This window comes from Gracilinanus agilis, chromosome X (assembly GCF_016433145.1).
Source record: "Gracilinanus agilis isolate LMUSP501 chromosome X, AgileGrace, whole genome shotgun sequence".
In the NCBI taxonomy this organism is placed as follows: domain Eukaryota; kingdom Metazoa; phylum Chordata; class Mammalia; order Didelphimorphia; family Didelphidae; genus Gracilinanus; species Gracilinanus agilis.
The window spans coordinates 57067041-57085393 of NC_058136.1; positions in this window are offsets into that span (position 1 = coordinate 57067041).

An 18353-nucleotide genomic window follows, 5' to 3' on the forward strand; every position below is an offset into this window, starting at 1 on the left:
GGGGAGGGGAGAGGAGATTAGAGGAGAGATGAAAGAGGGGTGGAGAAAGGAGACAGGAGGATAGAGTAAAAAGATTGAGTGGAGAGGAGATAAAAAGGAGAAGAAAGAAGATAGGAGAAAGAGAGAGGAGATAGTAGTAAGGATAGATGAAGAGAGACAAAATAGATATAAAGAGGAGAGAGATATGGAGAGAGGAGGTAGTGTATAGAAATAGAGAGGAGAGGAGATATATTAAGATATAAAGAAGATATAGGGAGATAGATATAGAAAAGAGGAGAGAAGAAATAGGGGAGAAGAAAGATAGAGGATAGATATAGAGGAGGAGAAAAATAGTAGGGGAGAAGAGGAATAGAGTATAGAAAAGAGGAAAAGATGGAGTAATAGGGATGATAGGAAGAGGAAAGATTGATAAGATAGAAGAGATAGAATACATAGATGGAGAAGAGAATATGGAGAGACAGATACAGAGAGAAGAGCAGAACTATACAGGAGCAATAAGGAGGAAGAGATAGGAATAGAGATGAGAGATAGCAGAATAGAGAGGTGGAGTAGAGATATTAGGAGGTGAAGAGAAAAGTGATAGATACAAGAAAGAGATAGAGGATAGATTGATAGAGGAGAGGAGACTGGGGGGAAATAGAGTACAGAATAGAGAAAAGGGAAAGGAGAGGTAGAAGAGAAAGATGTAGGGAAGATAGATATAGAAAAGAGGGGAGAAAGAGTAGAGATATGGAAAGGAGAAGGGGAAAGGGCAGGTATAGGAAAGGAGAGAAAAGAGATGGAGATAGAGTATGGGAGAAATACAGAAGTAGATTGAGGAGAAGATGGGTGCGAAGTATTACTTCAGAGCTGTTTTAATTTGCAGTTCCCTAATAGTGATTTCGAGCATTTTTTCATTATTATAGATAGTTTTAATTTCGTTATCTGAGAACTGCTTTGTTCAGATCTTTTGCTGAGTTGTCATTTAGGGAATGACTTGTATTCTGATAAATATGACTCAGTTCTCATATATTTGAGAAATGAGTCTTTTATCAGAGACACTTGATAAAAATTGTTTTCCTAGTTTATTTCCCTTCTAATCTTGTTTGCATTCGTTTTGTTTGTATAAAAGCTTTATATTTAATGTAGCCAGTTATCTATTTTACATCTCATAATGCTCTCTATGACTTGTTTTTAATTTTAATGTCTTGTTTTAAGTTCTTCCCTTATCTATAGGCTTGACAGGTGCATTATTTTGTGCTCCCCTAATGTATTTATGGTCATACTTTATTTCTAAATCATGTATCCATTTTGTCTTTATCTTGGTATATGGGAAAAGATGTTTGTCTATGCCTAGTTCCTAACATACTGTTTTCTACTTTTCCTGGTAGTTTTTGTTAAATAGTTTTCTTCCAAAAGCCTTGGATCTTTGCAGTTGTCAAACAGTCATCTATAATTATTAATTTAATAATTAAAATAATTCAGGTAGAATTATCATTTTATTCATTTTAGGAGCAGTAAATATTTTCTCAATCATTTAAATCTGACTTTATTTGTGTGAAAAGTATATTGTAGTTGTGTTCATATAGTTTCTGAGTTTGTATTCGCAGGTAGACTCCCAGGTATTTTATGCTGTCTACAGTTATTTTGAATGGAATTTCCTCTATCTCCTAGCTGTTGAACTTTATATAATAAAAAAAATTACTGATGATTGATTTGGGTCTTTTATATCCTCCCACTTGGCTAAAGTTACTTGTTTTGATTAGTTTTTTGGTTGGTTCTTTAAGTATATATACATCGTATTATCTACAGAATGATAGCTTTATTTCCTCATTGCCTATTCTAATTCATTGAATTTCTTCCCCCACCCCTCTTCTTGCTATAGCTAGCACTTCTAGTACAGTATTGAATAATAGTGGTATAAGAGGCATCCTAATTTTGAGTAGGCTTGTCCCTAGTAAACATATAATATTTACTGATGGTTTTAGGTAGAAGCAATTTATCCTGTTTTGGCTAAAGAAGAGAAGAATCAAGAGGGAATATGAGAGCTGTCATCTGTAGGACATCATGGAGAAGAGAGATTAGATTTATTCTTGCCTCTCTTTCTCCCACCAGCATCAGAATTCTATGGAAAGGAAAAATTAGGCCACCTCTTGTATTATTCTTATTGTAGCTCCACAGTATTTAAATTGGGTTTTTTGGTTGCTTATAATATTTTCTCCTTAAACTGGGAATTATACAACTTAGCTATAATATATTCCTGTAAGTTTTCCTGTTGGATATTGATGGTGGTGATTGATAGATTACTTTAAGTTCTACTTTATTTTCTAGTTTCAAAACTTCAGGGTAATTTTCTTTAATAATTTTGTGAAGTATACTGTCTAATTTCTTTTTTTGATCATAATGTTCAGGTAGTCCAATAACTGTTATATTATCTCTCCTCAATCTGTTTTCCAGGTTATTTGCTTTTGTAATAAGATGTTTCATATTCTGTTTTTGCATTTTTCATTTACTTTTATTATTGTTGTTTTAAGAAGTCAGTTTCCCCTTGCTCAATTCTAGTTTCTAATGTCTTTATTATTATTTAATAAATTATTTATTACTATGAGTTATGTTTATAGATAGAGGAAAGAAGAGATAGGTATAGAGAGGAGATATAGAAAGAGGAGAGAAGAGAAGGAGTAGATAAAGGAGGGGAGAAGAGAGAGGAAAGGAGTGGAGATAGAGGAGAAATGAGAGAAAGAGTATAAGAGCTAGGGGAGATGATAAGTAAAAGAAACAGGAGTAGTTTAGATCTGACTATATTTATATGAAAAATAATTTGTACTTGTGTTCATATAGTTCCTGAGTTTATCTTGGTATGTAAACTCCCAGGTATTTTATACTGTGTACAGTTATTTTGAATGGGATATCTCTTTCTTACTCTTGAACTTTATTTTATATCCTGCCACTCTGCTAAAGTTGTTACTTGCTTTGATTGCTTTTTGGTTAATTCTCTAGGATTCTTTAAGTATATCATCATATTACCTGAAAGACTTTCCTATACTTAGAAACCATCAAAGAAAATAACTCACAATAATAAATAATTCATTAAGAAATAAAAAGTAGCTCATGTTTTCTATTCTCTTCTATTTTTTCCTTTTTTGGATTTAGTTTTCTTTGTCTTAGTCTTCTTGAATTAAGAAGTTGCCAGCTATCCCTTGCCTAATTCTGATATTTAATGAGTTATCTCTTATTATTAAAAATTATTTTATCTTTTTTAGTGATCTTTGGGATCTCTTTTTCCAATTCATTGAAGTTTGTTTCTTAAATTCATGTTATTGGTTTCTATTATATCTTGTTGAAGAGTCTTATGAAAGCAATTCTTCCTTCTAGGGGATTTGAACTCTCCTCCTTCACCTTCCAGGCCTAGTGTTTTATCCACTCAGCCACAGCTTCTTTTAGGTTGAGAGTAGACTGAAATCTCTATTAACTGAGAAATGACAGAGATCGATAGGAGGAATTGAGTAGAATGCAACTTCTAAGTACAGGCAAGTAGGAGAGAGAGATTGAGTTTGTTTGTTTTGGAGCAAACCTCAAAGAACTTGAAAATAGAAAGAATGCAATTTAGTAGGGTAGGCGTCTCCTCTTCTCTTATCCTGTCTGTCTACCGTCAAGCTTTGAACCCACAATCCCCAACTACCCTTCTCTACCTTGTGAGCCACAGCTAGGTTGTTGCCAAAGACCAGCATCATTCTCCATCTGAGGTGAAATTCGATTGATTGAAAGGTGTTAAGGAAACCAAGGATCAAATAAATAATACACAAAATGTATTAAGTATTTTGACCACACGAGTATAGAGTCAAGCTTCTAAGAAAAGCAAAAAAACCCCATATATACTTTCTTACAACTGAATCACAATTTATTCTTTTTTTAAACCCTTATCTTCTATCTTGGAGTCAATACTGTGTATTGGCTCCAAGGCAGAAGAGTGGTAAGGGGAGACGATGGGGGTCAAGTGACTTGCCCAGGGTCACACAACTGGGAAGTGTCCGAGTCCAGATTTGAACCTAGGACCTCCCATCTCTAGGCCTGGCTCTCAATCCACTGAGCTGCCCCCTGAATCATAATTTATTCTACAAAAATGGATCTCTCCATTCCATAAATATTCCTTTAAAGAAATGAAACTTGATTGACTGAAAGGTATGAAGGATGCCATCTGTAAAATAACACATATATTTAAAGGGTAAGAATTCCAAGCACACTGAGAAAAATAAAGTCAATGTTCTAAGAAAAGTAAGAAACAGATAGACCTTCATAGAACCAAATCGCAAATGATTGCACAAGGAATACGATTTCGTTGTAAACAAATGAAAAGCTTGCTACCTGCCTTGAAACAGATTTCTCTCACTTTATACAACAATACATTCCACAACCACAATATTTTAAAAAAAACTTTAGAAATGTTTTCGTTTTCATGTATATGGAAGGAGAAGGGAAACATACATGATTAGGCTTGGGATAGTGGGACCTGGATCACCAGTGAAATTTATTACTAGTACATATACAAAAAAAATAAGGTGCTTTCTGCAGATTGAAGCTCAGGTCTTCCTGACTTGAGACGGACTCTTGTTACCACTGAGCTAGCCAAGGTGGAACCTGTTGCATTAATGGCTATTACGGAGACCTTTGAAGAAATGGATGGTTAACAACAGATGAGGGAGCTGGCTTGACTATTCCCTCTGATAGGATACTCAGAGAAAGAGATGTAGATTTCCAATTAGACTAAAGTTGAAAGCAAATGTTCAGGTGTGAAGGATGCCATTAGGAAAATAATTAGCACAAAAAATATAGGTTAAGTATTCTGAATACATTGGGGGAGTGAGTGATTGAAGCTTCAAAGAAAATTAAGAAACAGACCTTCTTAAACCAAATCATAGTTTCCTACAAGGAAAGGGTCTCTCCATTCCACAAACATTGCTGTAAACAAATGAAAATCATTATGCCTAAAAACAGATTACTATCACATTATATAATACATTCCACATCCTCACACGACCTAACATTCAATGTGATCTTGTCATTCACAGGTATGGAAGGAAAAGTGAAAAAACATAATTATGCATAATATAGATGAGTTCTTACACAGCAATGCTAATGATCTCAATTATATCAAATTTCAATTTATTATTAGGGCAAGCATGGAGAATAAAGAAGAGACGTGGTTGGGATTCTATTGGCAGCTGCCTTCTGCAGATTGAGACTCAGCTCTGACTGACTTGGGGTCCAGGCTTGTTACCCCGGGGCTATGGCTTCCTACTATGGGAAGGACATTTCAATCTCTACCCAAGGTGAAACTTCTTGGATTAACGGCTGTTAAGGAAGCCATCAAGGAAATGGATGAGAGAAAATAGATGAGGTAAGAGATGCCTTAATAGTTCCCTCTAATACTGTACTGAAAAAGCTCAGAGAGAGATAGAGGCTTCCAGTGAAAGTAAAGTTGAAAGCAAATGTTCAGGTGTAAAGGATGCTCTCAGGAAAATCAATTATAGAAAAAAGATGAAGAGTCTATTCTGGAGACATTATGAAAAAGAAAGGCAAACTTCCAAACCAAAGTAGGACACCCGCACAGACCATGTGACAAACAAATCTCAAATTATTCAACAATTCTACATTTACTGTTTTTGACTACTAGCTAAGAAGCCGCCACAATGAAACTTGGCTGACACTAGAAAGCAATAGAGTCAATGAGGAGATTAGATAAGAAACAAATATCCGAAGTCACCACTGCCTTTATAAACCCAAATCTACAAACTGCAAAGAAAGGGGCTCTCTGTTCCACAAAAAGGAGAAGCATCTTGGCTAAAAATACAGTACTATCATCACTTTTCATGTTACAGAAAAAGGAATTCCAATTACAAGATTAGAGACATTTATAGAAAAGAAAGTTTATATCTTCCACAAGTATGCAAGGAGAAGGGAAACAGTGCAGAATTTGGCAAAGAGATGATGTGATCTCAAAAGACCATGATCTTACTTAGATCTAGTTGAACTTTACTACTAGAGAATGTAGAAATATTAAGTTAAATTGCTGTACTAGTGAGCATCTGGCTTCTAGGATTTTGAACCCAGGTCTGTCTGACTTCAGGCCCCATCTTTTGACCCTTGAACTGTGATTTCCTTCACATTAGGAATATGTTTAAATCTCTACCAAAGTGGACCTTCGGTGACTAACAGATGCTAAGGATGCTATCAGGTAAAAATAGGATAGAAAGCAGATGGGGGAAGGGATGGCTTAATTGCACCCTCTGAAAATCTTTTAAAGATACTAAAAGAAAAACAGGCAAGCTTCCAAGGAAAGTGAAATGGGGAAGCTTGTTATAACCAAATCTCAAATTATTCTACAGAGCCACCATGATAAAACTTATTAGGTACTGGAAAACAATAATGTAAATGAGGAGGATAGATGAGATAGGAGTGTAGCGAGGAACCTCTGCCTCTCTAAACACAAAGGTACAAACCACAAGGAAACGGCCTCTACATTCCACAAAAATTGCTACAAAAAATGAAAACTACCCAAGCTAAAAATAGATTTCTATCAGCATCTTTTACATTATAGAGCAATAAATACCAAATGCTTGAACTTCTCAAATGTAAAAAAGTCACTAAAATTAAAAAATAGAAGATATTGTCTATCACAGATATGAAAAAATAAGGGAAACATACATTTAGGCATGGAATCGATGTGACCACGAACAGCAGTCTTAATTGTATTGAAAATTAAACAGATTAAGACATGATGAACTAAAATAGAAGATACAGTAAATTATTAGAAATCAAAACTTTCATTACAATCTGACATCTACGTATAATTAAGATAACCAAGGTGAAGATCCATTAAGATCTCATTTTACACAAACTCAACACTTACAAAATCAGATATATTTGATTGAAAAACTGAAAATAACACAGGCAGAAGAATAAAAAAAAATGTAATTGCCAAATCTGCACCATTTTTCCCAAGTGGCATAAATTCACACCATCACACTCATTCTTGCTCTAAAACATTAGTGTGACTCATGACATGATTTTGTACCAAACGTTGCCTCCTACAGTCTGTATGCAGAGTTCTTACTTGTCCACATTAGTGCAGCATTTCTCTTTGTTTCATTAACGCTATTTATGATAATTCTAAGAGTAATAAAGTATATATATATATATATATTCACATAAGAATACTTGTTAAATAATAGGATTCCCCATTATGTGCAATTTTAAACTTGTACAAAGATACTTAGCATGCATCGGCCACATAAGACAATGTTTTACTTTACTCACTTGGTCAGAGCAAATCTTACATTTAGTACAGGAGTACTTAACTTAGTGAATTTTTAAAAGCATTTTGTTAACATCATTTTAATCATTGAATCATTTTGATATAATGAATTTTCTTTGTAATCCTATGTATTTTAATGAGGTGTCCTTTCAATTCCCCAGACCACCCAAAGGAGTCCAACACATAAAAAAAGAAATTGAAAGCTTTGATTTTGAGTAAGAGTTGATAAAGACCAAGTAGTCCAACCTCCACATTTTATACATTTAAAAACTTTGGTTACAAACTGAAAGGAGTAATAGGTGACATTTTCCTAAAGAAATAAATCTTTGCCTCCCTCATGAGCATCATATCTCATGGTGATGAATAACTTCTTGCACATAGATTTTTTACTAAAAGACCAATGAATTTTTTCATCATTATTCATTAATTAGATTACCCATGTGTGTATTTGAGTTTGCGCTATATTCTGTTTTGGCCATTAGGATCATATTCATAATATCTAAGAAATGTAACAGATTCCATTATCAGGAATAATTTGCATAGGATTGTAATTAATGGCTCTTCAAATACTGTATAGAAGTCACATAAACCTATCTGGATGTTTTGGTTTTGTTTGACTTTCTGGGGTGATAGAGGGCAGACTGCCTCACTTATGAAGCAGTCGATCTCCAAGCTCTCTACAAAAAATATGGTACATTGTTGTGATTGTCCATCACAAGAACAACATCAAAAGCCAACAGCAATACTAATGACCTTGACGAAATCAAATAGAAAATTATTGCTATTACATGTAGGAGAAAAGGTAGAAGGTTAGAATTCTATTGGAAGCAGGCAACTTCCGATTTAAATTCAAGTCTTTCTTACTTGCAACCCAGTTTTGGTACCAGTAAAGTACATCTTCCTACTACTGTTAAGTACTCTTCAATCTCAACCCAGGGTTGAACCTCTTAGATTTACAGCTGTTGAGGCAACCATCTGAGGCAATGTATGATAGAAAAGAGATGAGAGAAAACATGCCTTAATTGTTCCCTCTGATGTTATTCTGAAGATGCTGATAAAAAGACAAGCTACTTTCCAAAGAATCCCCAAATAACTTATAAGCCTTAGTTTTAAGCATCAAGGATACAACCAATCAAACAAACAATTATCAGAAAATGCGAATTAACTACTCTGATCACAATTGGAGGAGAGTCATGCTTCTAAGAAACAGATGTACCGTCTTCTAATCAAATCACAAATTATTCTACAAGGAAAAGGTCTCTCCATTCCACAAATGGAAAGCATCCTACCTTGAAACAGATTTCTATCACATTGCACAACAATACATTCCACATAGTCATGAGAATTTAAAAATTGAGAGATGGTTTTGTCTTTCACAGGTATTGAAGGAGAACGGCAACATACATATTTAAGCGTGGGATAGATAGTACCTTCAACAGCAATACTAATTGTCTGGATTATATCAAATTGAAATTTTTGGTTAGTACATGTAAAATTAGAGGAGACGATTGGGATTCTATTGGCAGCTTCCTTCTTCAGATTTAAAATCGGGTCTTTCCAACTTGGGGCCCAGTCTTCTTACTACTGAGTTATGGCTTCCTACTGCTGTTAAAGAGGTCATTGAGGAAATGGGTGATATAAAATAGATGTTAAGAGATACCTTATTTGTTCCCTCTGATACTCTACTGATGATGCTAAGAGGAGGAGATGCAGTCTTCCAATGAAAGTAAAGTTAAACAGAGATATTCAGGTGTTAAGGATGTCACCAGGAAAATCAGTGATAGGAAAAAAAAATGTAAAGACTATTCTGGAGACATTAAGAGCAAGAGAGGAAAACTTCCAAACAATGTAGGAAAGACACAGACCTTGTCAGAAGCATTTCTCAAATTATTCTACAAAGTCACCATGGTGAAACTTATCTGGTACTGGAAAACAATACAGTAAGTTACTGGAGTATGTAAAAAACAAATGTACTAGGTAACTTCAGACACAAACTACAAGAAAAGTGACTCTACATTCCACAAAAATTGCTGTGAAAAAATGAAAAGAATCTTAGCTCAATAGTAAAACTCTATCAACTTCTTTCACATTATAGAGCAATAATTCCAAATAGTCACAACATTAAAAACATTTTTTTGAGAAATGTTGAGAAAAAATCAGTGTAAGCCTTTCACAGGTATAAAGGATGAAGTAATCATACATAATAAAGCATGGAACAGATGTAATCATGAACATTATATCAAATCAAAAGGTACTACTAGGAGATATAGAAGTTATTGTTGTTGTCAGCATCTGGCTGCTACACTTTTGAATTCAGATCTTTCTGACTTTAGATCTAATCTTCTTACTGCTCAACTTCAGTCTCCTATTGATTATGAATAGGTTTCAATCCCTACCCAAGGTGGAACTATATAAATTAACTGGTACTAAGGCTGCAATAAGGGAATAAATAAATAAGGGGTATAAAGCAAATGGGGGAAGAGATGGCTTAATTGTTGCCTCTCATAGTATTCCGAGGCCAAAGGGGGGGGGGAGGTTGGGGAGGTGAAGGCAGGCAAACTTCCATGTAAAGCAGGACAGACACAGATCTTGTTAGAAACAAATCTCAAGTTATTTTACAATTGAACATTTACTCTGCTATTTTTCAGTATTACCTTAAGTATCACCTTATGTTGAAACTTGGCTGATATTGGAAAACAACAGAGTAAATGAGGAGATTAGATAGGAAACAAACGTCCTAAGTTACCACTGCCTTGAAAAACCCAAATCCACAAACATCAAAGAATGGAACTCTCTGTCACACACAAAAAGGACAAACATCCTAGCTTAAAATACCATTCTGTCACCAACTTTCACATTACAGAAAAGTAAGCTACAAATACAAGATTCCAAAAATTTACAGAAAATGAGGTTTACGTCTTTCACTGGTGTGGAGGGATGAGGGAAACATGCAGAATTTGGCATGGAATTGATGAGATCTTGAACTGCAGGGCAAGCAATCTTAATTAGATAAAGCACAACTTTGCTATTATTTGGATGTAGAAAAATTATGTGAAATTTTTGTAATTGTCAGAATCTGGCTTCTACATTGAAACCAGGTCTTTCTAGCTCCAGGCCTCAGATTCTTACTACTAAACTATGCTTTCCTTCAGACTATGAATATTTTTAGATCTCTACCAAAGGTAAAACTTCATGGATTAAGAAGATGAGAGATATCACAGTTATTTAATTTTTTTCATGGTTACATGATTCATGTTATCTCCCTCCACTCTTTCCTCCCCCCTCCCAGAGTTGACAAGCAATGCCACTGGGTTATACATGTATTATCACTCAAAACCTATTTCCATGTTATTAATTTTTGTAATAGAGTCATCTTTTAAAGCCCAAACCCCAAATCCTATACCCGCATAAACAAGTGATAAATCATATGTTTTCTTCTGCATTTCTACTCCCACCACAGCTCTTTCTCTCAATGTGGATACATTTTTTCTCTTAAGTCCCTCGAGATTGTCCTGGGTCATTGCATTGCTATTAGTAGCAAAGTCTATCACATTTGATCGTCCAACAATGTTTCAGTTACTGTGTACGATGTTCTCCTGGTTCTGCTTATTTCACTCTGCATCAGTTCATGTAGATCAGTGATTCCCAAAGTGGGCGCTACCGCCCCCTGGTGGGTGCTGCAGTGATCCAGGGTGCGGTGATGGCCACAGGTGTATTTAGCTTTCCTATTAATTGCTATTAAAATTTAAAAAAAAAATTAATTTCCAGGGGGCTAAGTAATATTTTTTTCTGGAAAGGGGGCGGGAGGCCAAAAAAGTTTGGGAACCACTGATGTAGATCTTTCCAGTACTTAAAGAAATCATCTGGTTCATTATTCCTTATAGCACAATAGTATTCTATCACCATCCTATACCACAATTTGTTTAGCCATTCCCCAATCAAGGAACATCCCCTGATTTTCCAAATTTTTGTCACCACAAAAAGCGCAGCTATAAATATTTTTGTACAAACAGGTCCATCTCTATTTTTTATCTCTTTTGGGTACAAATCTTGTAGTAGTATTGCTGGATCAAAGGGCATACTTTCTTTTGAAGCCCTTTGGACATAATTCCAAATTGCCTTCTAGAATGGTTGGATCGATTCATAACTCTACCAGCAATGCCATTAGTGTCCCATTGGCCAATCTGCTAGGTGTAAGATGGTACCTTAGTGTTGTTTTGATTTGCGATTCTCAGGAGGGATTTAGAACATTTTTCATATGATTATTGATAGTTTTTATTTCTTTATCTGAAAACTACCTCCCTGGCAACTGTTGTCAGGTCTGGGACCCCAAGGAGTGGATCTGAGGTGCTCTTCCACAGGTGTAGCCCTGGTCCTGGGATCCTAAAGTCAGGCTATGCCTAATCACAGAACCCAGAGCAGTAGGTGGGGGGAAGGGGTGGTCAGCCAGAACTTCTCTGTGTGCAGTTTTGTGTCCAATCCCCACTTATGCTGTGAAAATTGACTCTTTCTGCCTAACTTTCAAGTTGTGTTCAGCGGGAGAGCCCCGTGATTCCAACTTGCTGTTGGGTTTGGGTTCCTGTTTTTTTGAAGCTCTTTTTAAAGATTGGTATGGAAGGATAGTCAGAGAGATTTTGACTTTTGCTGCTACTAAGCCACCATCTTGACTTTGACCCTCTCGGTTATTTTAATTAGCATTTCTCTGATCAGTCGTGATTTAGAGTATTTTTTCATATGATTATAAATAGCTTTGATTTTTCTATTGTATTTGTTATCTATTTGAGTGATTCTCCAAGCTATGTCTGGTATTCTCTTCTCTCTCTCTACTATCCTAACCTTGTAAACTCCTAAGGACTTTTCTATTTCTCTGCAGATAATTCCTAGATCTCTATATCAAATCCTATAATCTTGCCTTTAAAACCTCAAGAAGGTTTTATGTTTTCTCTTCTTTAAAAAGTCAGGCAAATTTCATCTGATTTCTAAATTCCTTTTTTAAAATTTGAAATAGATGGAGGGTTTTGCATTCACATTTATTCCTTCAACAATTTTTTTCCTTATGAGTCAGTAGTCCTCAGTAAAAAAAGAAAATCTCTAGGTTGGTATAAGATCCAAGATTTCAGCCAAGGTCTGACCATAAAGATGTGTCCAAATATTTGCCAACTATAATGCTCTATATTCAGCCAGGGTCCCCTTTGGAAGAATATTTATGTAATCTCAGAGCGTTGGGTATAATGTCAGTGTCACAGCAGTTAAGAGTGCTGGACCTGAAGTCAGGAAGACCTAGGTTTAACTTCTGCCTTAGACAATAAGTACCCTGGGCAAATCGCTTAACTTCCTTTTGCCTCATTTTCTTCATCTATAAAGTGGAGATTATAATAACACCTACTTCAAAGGGTTGTTGTAAAGATTGAATGACAAATGACAGGGACAGCACTTGGCAAAATTTAAACTACTATACAAATGTTAGCTAATACTAACTACTCTCATCTCATATTCCTATCCTTATTTTCCCACATTGCCAAATTCTACCCCTTCCTTTTCATGAGCAAGCTCACAATACCCCTTATTAAGAGCTGGTAGTGGGCCTCTCTGGGCATACAACAATCACCACTAAGCAGATGCCATTGGGAATATGCCCTCTCCTCCTTCCAGAATATATACAGCCTTTGCCTCCCGATATCAGTTTATGTCTTTGATCAGGCACCCCAGAAATAAGTTCTGTGCTCTGGGACAGTGATAGGAAAAACCTTCCTTTTCTCTTTGGAATATGACAGAATGTACAGGTTTGGAAAGGTTGTAATTTTATATCAAAGATGTTAGTGAATTATCTTTTCTACTTCCAAACCTATACCTCTTTCAAATTTCCATATTTCTGTAGAGAGCACCAACATTCACCATCTAATCTCCGTAGTAACCTCAGCTTTATCATTGATTCCATATTTTCTCATTCTACATATCTATCAGATCTTATAGAATCTACCTCCAAAGCATCTCTTGCATGTGTCCCTGTCTCTCAGCTCACATAGACACAACCACAACATAGGCCTTTATCATCTCTCCCTGGGACTATTACAGTGATCTTCAGATTGGTCGGCTTGTCCCAAGTCTCTCCCCTTTCCAATCCATCCTCCACACAGCTTCCAAAGTGATTTTCCTAAAATACCAGCCTGCCCATGTCATTCTCCTATTCCATTGATGGCTAACGAATGGCATGGGTACCAAAGATGACATGCAGAGCTCTGTGGTCATGTGGCTGTTCCCCGACCAGTTTGTTACTAGAAAGGCAGAGGGTCTTGGGCAGAGCTGCTCCCCTCCCCCTTTCCACCATGCCTGATGACATTTTTTCACATTACCCTCTGCCCCAAAGCCCAGTGGGAGAGCAGAGGGGATAAGAGGTGTGTGGCTCACAGGTGGCAGAGCTGGATGTTAGCAGAGTGCTTGGGCCACCCCCGCCTCTCCCTCTCTACTTGCTGAGGACATTCCTCACTCCTCTGCCAAGCAGCCCAATGGGAATGCTTCGAACTCCTTCCCCTGTGTATGGTAAGGCTGGGCAAGGAGGACCTGGAATTTGGTGTGTAGGAGGGGCATGGAACTCCTTCTCTGGGGGTGGGTGGGCATGGCACTTGGTCTGGGGGTTGGATGGGGGCAGTGCCTGACAATCCATCTCCAAAAGGTTCGCCATCATTACCTTATTCCATAAAATCCAGGTGACTCCCTAAGTAGTACATGCTTGATACTGGAGACAGAAGCCCACTAACTGTTGGGAGCTGTAATGGCAGCCTGGAGTGCTTTCTAACTCCCAAACCTTTATCTGAGAAAGAATGGAGCTATATGTTTCCTGGCTAAGCAGAGTGCTTGGTTTTTTGTCGGTCTGAGATCCCTCCTGAAGGAGAGTAGGTGAACCTCTATAACTTGGCAGCGTGTACCTATATGACTTTGAATGGCTGAAGGCATACACGAAATCCCCTTCCCTCAGTTGGTAGCACTCGTGCTTATCTTGTACTTGCATAGAGTGTAGCTTCGAAAATGATTCCTAGTCTGCATTTTCCCCAAAATGGACCAACAGGACTCATCTGTGGATGAGGGCTGTGTTTCTTGTACCCTGGCCTCATGTGTGGCCACTACCCTAAAGTGAAGACATTTCTGATGTGCCATTGTGGGCTTGGCACTCAGAATCAGGGGACAGTTAGGGATGGTGAGAAGGGTCTCATCTCCCAGCTTCTCTCCTCCCCAAAATCTAAGCTGAGCCCTACGGCTGGTTAGTTCTTACTGGGAAGTACTAGCTGAATTTTCATCTTTGTGTCCCTAGTGCCCAGCACTGTGCCTGGCCCATGGTTGTGATGTGAATGGTAAACTGGGAGGGACAGAAGTTTGCCAGTCTGCAACCCACTAAATTTCACTAGTTCTGAGCAACGTATGTCACACTGTAGTTCTTAGCTGAAAGATTCAGGCTGCATCAGTTGCCCTGTAGCTTCCTGTGAATCGATTGGTCCAGCTTCCTTGGGTATTTCTAGAGTGTAGCAGTCTGATTGGTCTGGGGATTCCACCTTCCCCTTAAATGCCTAAAAACAAGTCTTAGAGCAACAGGGCCAAATCAAGTATCTCCTCTGGTAATAACCCTTTTCCAGATATCCCCACAGTGCCACCCACTTTTTATTCTCAGGTGTCAGAGACTGGTGCAGACTGTAGCCCTCAGCTTCTAGTCATTCTCGTTGAAGCCTAGAATCGATCGGTAACTGCCACAGCCCCTGGTGTTTTGAGGTGCAGAGTGGTGACTGTTCCATATACTCCTTTTGGTCCCCGTGATAGGAATTGTGAGAAAGGTCACCGAGCCCCATATTGTTAGCTGAATGGACAGCCCCCTTGAGGTGAGAACATGGAGCTGTAGAGATCCACAATAGGTAATTAAGTCGTACAATTACCCAAGAACTAGTGATGAAAAGATATTTCGTCACAAGGTTCAGAGCTTATACGGCGGGGCTGTTGTTAATATGGGGTACAACTGCACTAAGGCTTTGGGACACCCTGGACAGTTGAGGAATATTTTGGGCACTATCTCCCAGTCATGCTCCCCTATTTGAGTTCTAGATTAGAGATCAGGTAGGTGGGAGTCTGGCCCAAGATGGATCAGGGAAGGATTATGCCATTGTTCCAAAGGGGATGGTTTCTAATGGACATCCTTGTTTGAGCAGGGCAAGTCATGGCCGTGAGAACCAAGGGCAAGCTCACCAGTGTGTTCGTGTTGTTTGTGCATTTTAGGAGGGGAAGGAGAGTGGAGCAGGATGGGGCAGAGTGTGTGGGTCTGCTCTGACTCTAAACCTGACCATATGGTGGTGTGGATTTAGAGTTCCTTTGGCATCCTTTATTTCGTTTTGGTGGCTTCGAGGATGTTTTGCCAAATCGCAAAGACCATGGTGTGATGTGACCTTTTTGTCGAAGAGTCAGCACTGGAGCCTGCTGGGAATAAAGAGAGGGGCTAGGGTCATTCTTTCTGGTAGGCTCTGACCGACCCTCAGTATTTTCACTGCTGGGGTGCAGACGTTTTGTGTGTGCATAAAGGCCAACCCGGCTGGAGCCAAGTTCTGCTCAAGCCACCTTAGGTGTGCTTGGGTGAAGGTCGTGTGTGTTCCGGTGTCGAAAGAAGAGACAACGGACGCAAGAGTGATTGAACACTTACTATTTATTGAATAAGTTAAGTAAAATGTTACAAAGATCTGGTGCAAGGGAGCTACATCTAGGCACCAGGTATCTTGACAGCAAGCTACCTACAGATTATTCACAAAAGGTTACCTTCAGACAAGGGGGCAGGGAGAGAGGGAGTATACGAGGCAATCATTAATTCTTATCATTAATATAGAGATTATAATAATACATCAATATAGAGATTTCATTGAACATTTAGGTTGCAATTAATACATCTATCAGGCAAGTTTTTTTTTTAAATTTTTTAAACATCCAGGATAGTTAATAGACATTAAAAGAAATTATAGATATAGATATTAGTTTAATATTGAACACAGAAAATGGGTGATTGGCACAGGAGTCAGAGAACCATGACCATGTGAGAGTTACTCGATGCTACTGTGTGACAATATGGAGACTGTCCACAAATGTGCTCTAAGCTAGTTATCGTTGGAGTTTATTGCTAGTGCAATTGAAAGTCTGTGGGTTTTTCAAAGGATCTCTGTTAACATGTGCTATGAGCTTGCCCTTTATATTTGACAGAAGAAATAAGATGTTTCCCATTTTCTCCGATTCTCAATACTTCAGATCTGAACCAGGGGGGAGGGGGGGGCGTGGTCTTGAATCAGCTTGAGGGCTGCTAAAGGTGGTGTGTTTCAGTCCCTTGGAGTTTCAGCTACTCTGCCGTACAGAAATACACAGAGATGGAATTGTGCGACACACGTGGTTCGCATGCGGGGGTTACTTTAGACGGTGTCATTTTGGGACGGACGAGCTGGATTTCGTCCGGCTGGTCGTAGGAACACTTTAGACGTGGTTCGACAGAGCAGACGGGCAAATTGACTTGGACCTTCTGGTGACACTTTTTTTGGGGGGAAAAGGAGAAATCCATGCTCGAAGAAATGACCGACACCTGGCAGTGTTGCAAAACAGGCTGAGGCCACACTGGTTTTGGCCAGCACGGTGGCTCTCTCACTGCCCCTCAGTTTTCATTCTCTAACTATCTTGGTGATCTCACATTGGACTTTTCACGAGCCGTCAAAGATTAGGGCCAGGGGTTCTGGATATTCAGATTCTGCCACCTCCAGTTTCCAGAGTTTGGAACGTACTCTCGGAGGCCGTACAAATAATGTCGGGCATAAGCTAGCATCATGGAATCCTCCGGGAAAGCCACAGATCTGTGTGAAATGGACACACGCACGGAGACACAATCACTGGGAACACTTGTCTACTCTGCACACAGCATAGACTGGATGACCAGACGTGAGTAATTCTCGAGCACTGTTGTTGGTGCTCTGAGTGAGGATGGTCATGGAACTGAAATGGAATCCTTAAAAGAGCGGCAGACCCGCGAAGAACACACAAATTAGAACACAACACAAATTAGTCACAAGGCTTAATTTCTTGTACATGATTATATTACGATGACAATCTTGCCACTTGCACAAATCAGCTGCAGCCTTTTCTTGTACTAGCTAGTGTGAGGAAGGATCCAAACAGGAGATAACTTTAGCTTTTAAAAAATCCAATGGAAACTCTGTATTTCTTTTTTCCCAGAGTCAGATAAGCATTTTGATAGATTGACATTCCAAGGGCCTACTTCCGTAGTACTGAATCAAGTTAAGACTAGTAAAGTCTCCTTCTCTTGACTTTGTAGGTGTTACCCCTCAAGCTCCTGCTATAAGCTTTGCTTGAGAAAGGACTACGGAAGTTTGCCCTAAAGAGAGGTACTTGATTCTTTCTTTTAGTTTATTTTTTTTTTCTCCTAAAATCTCTGTCAATATAAGGCTAGAAGGTATTATAAGTCTGCCTTTTAATTTTTTTTTTTGCTTGCTTGATTTTTCTCTAAAGCAATCAGGAATTGTAGGATCAAGGGTTTGACCTCCCAGGGAATCTCAAATCCCAGAATGGGTAGATAGCGCTAGGATTGCATCACCAAGCTCCATCGTGGGACTAGGTTTTTTTTTTGACCGAGGACCACCGAGAGAATGCTAATTTCCAATCACTTGGTGCCGAAATCCAAATTTGAAATGTGGTCCTCGGGAGGTGACAAGCTAGTGGTGTATGTATCTCTTATTGTCCTTCCACTCCACAGTCCCAGTTACCTAGCTGCTATAGTAGCATATCACTACATTTGGGGGATAGACATTGTCGTCAAATACCGATAAAATTAGCTCAGACTTTCAGATGATGTCTTGGTTTGCCTCAACGTTGAACAAAGCTTGGTTCTATCCCTGATGGAGAACCCCTTGGTGGATGAATGCCACCAGTGAGTCACTGAGGCCAGAACCCCATCTCATTTGTGATAATGTGCGTGCATGAAGAGAGCAAGAATATAAAGCATATATTTACTGTCAGTCTGGAAAAAAACGTGCTT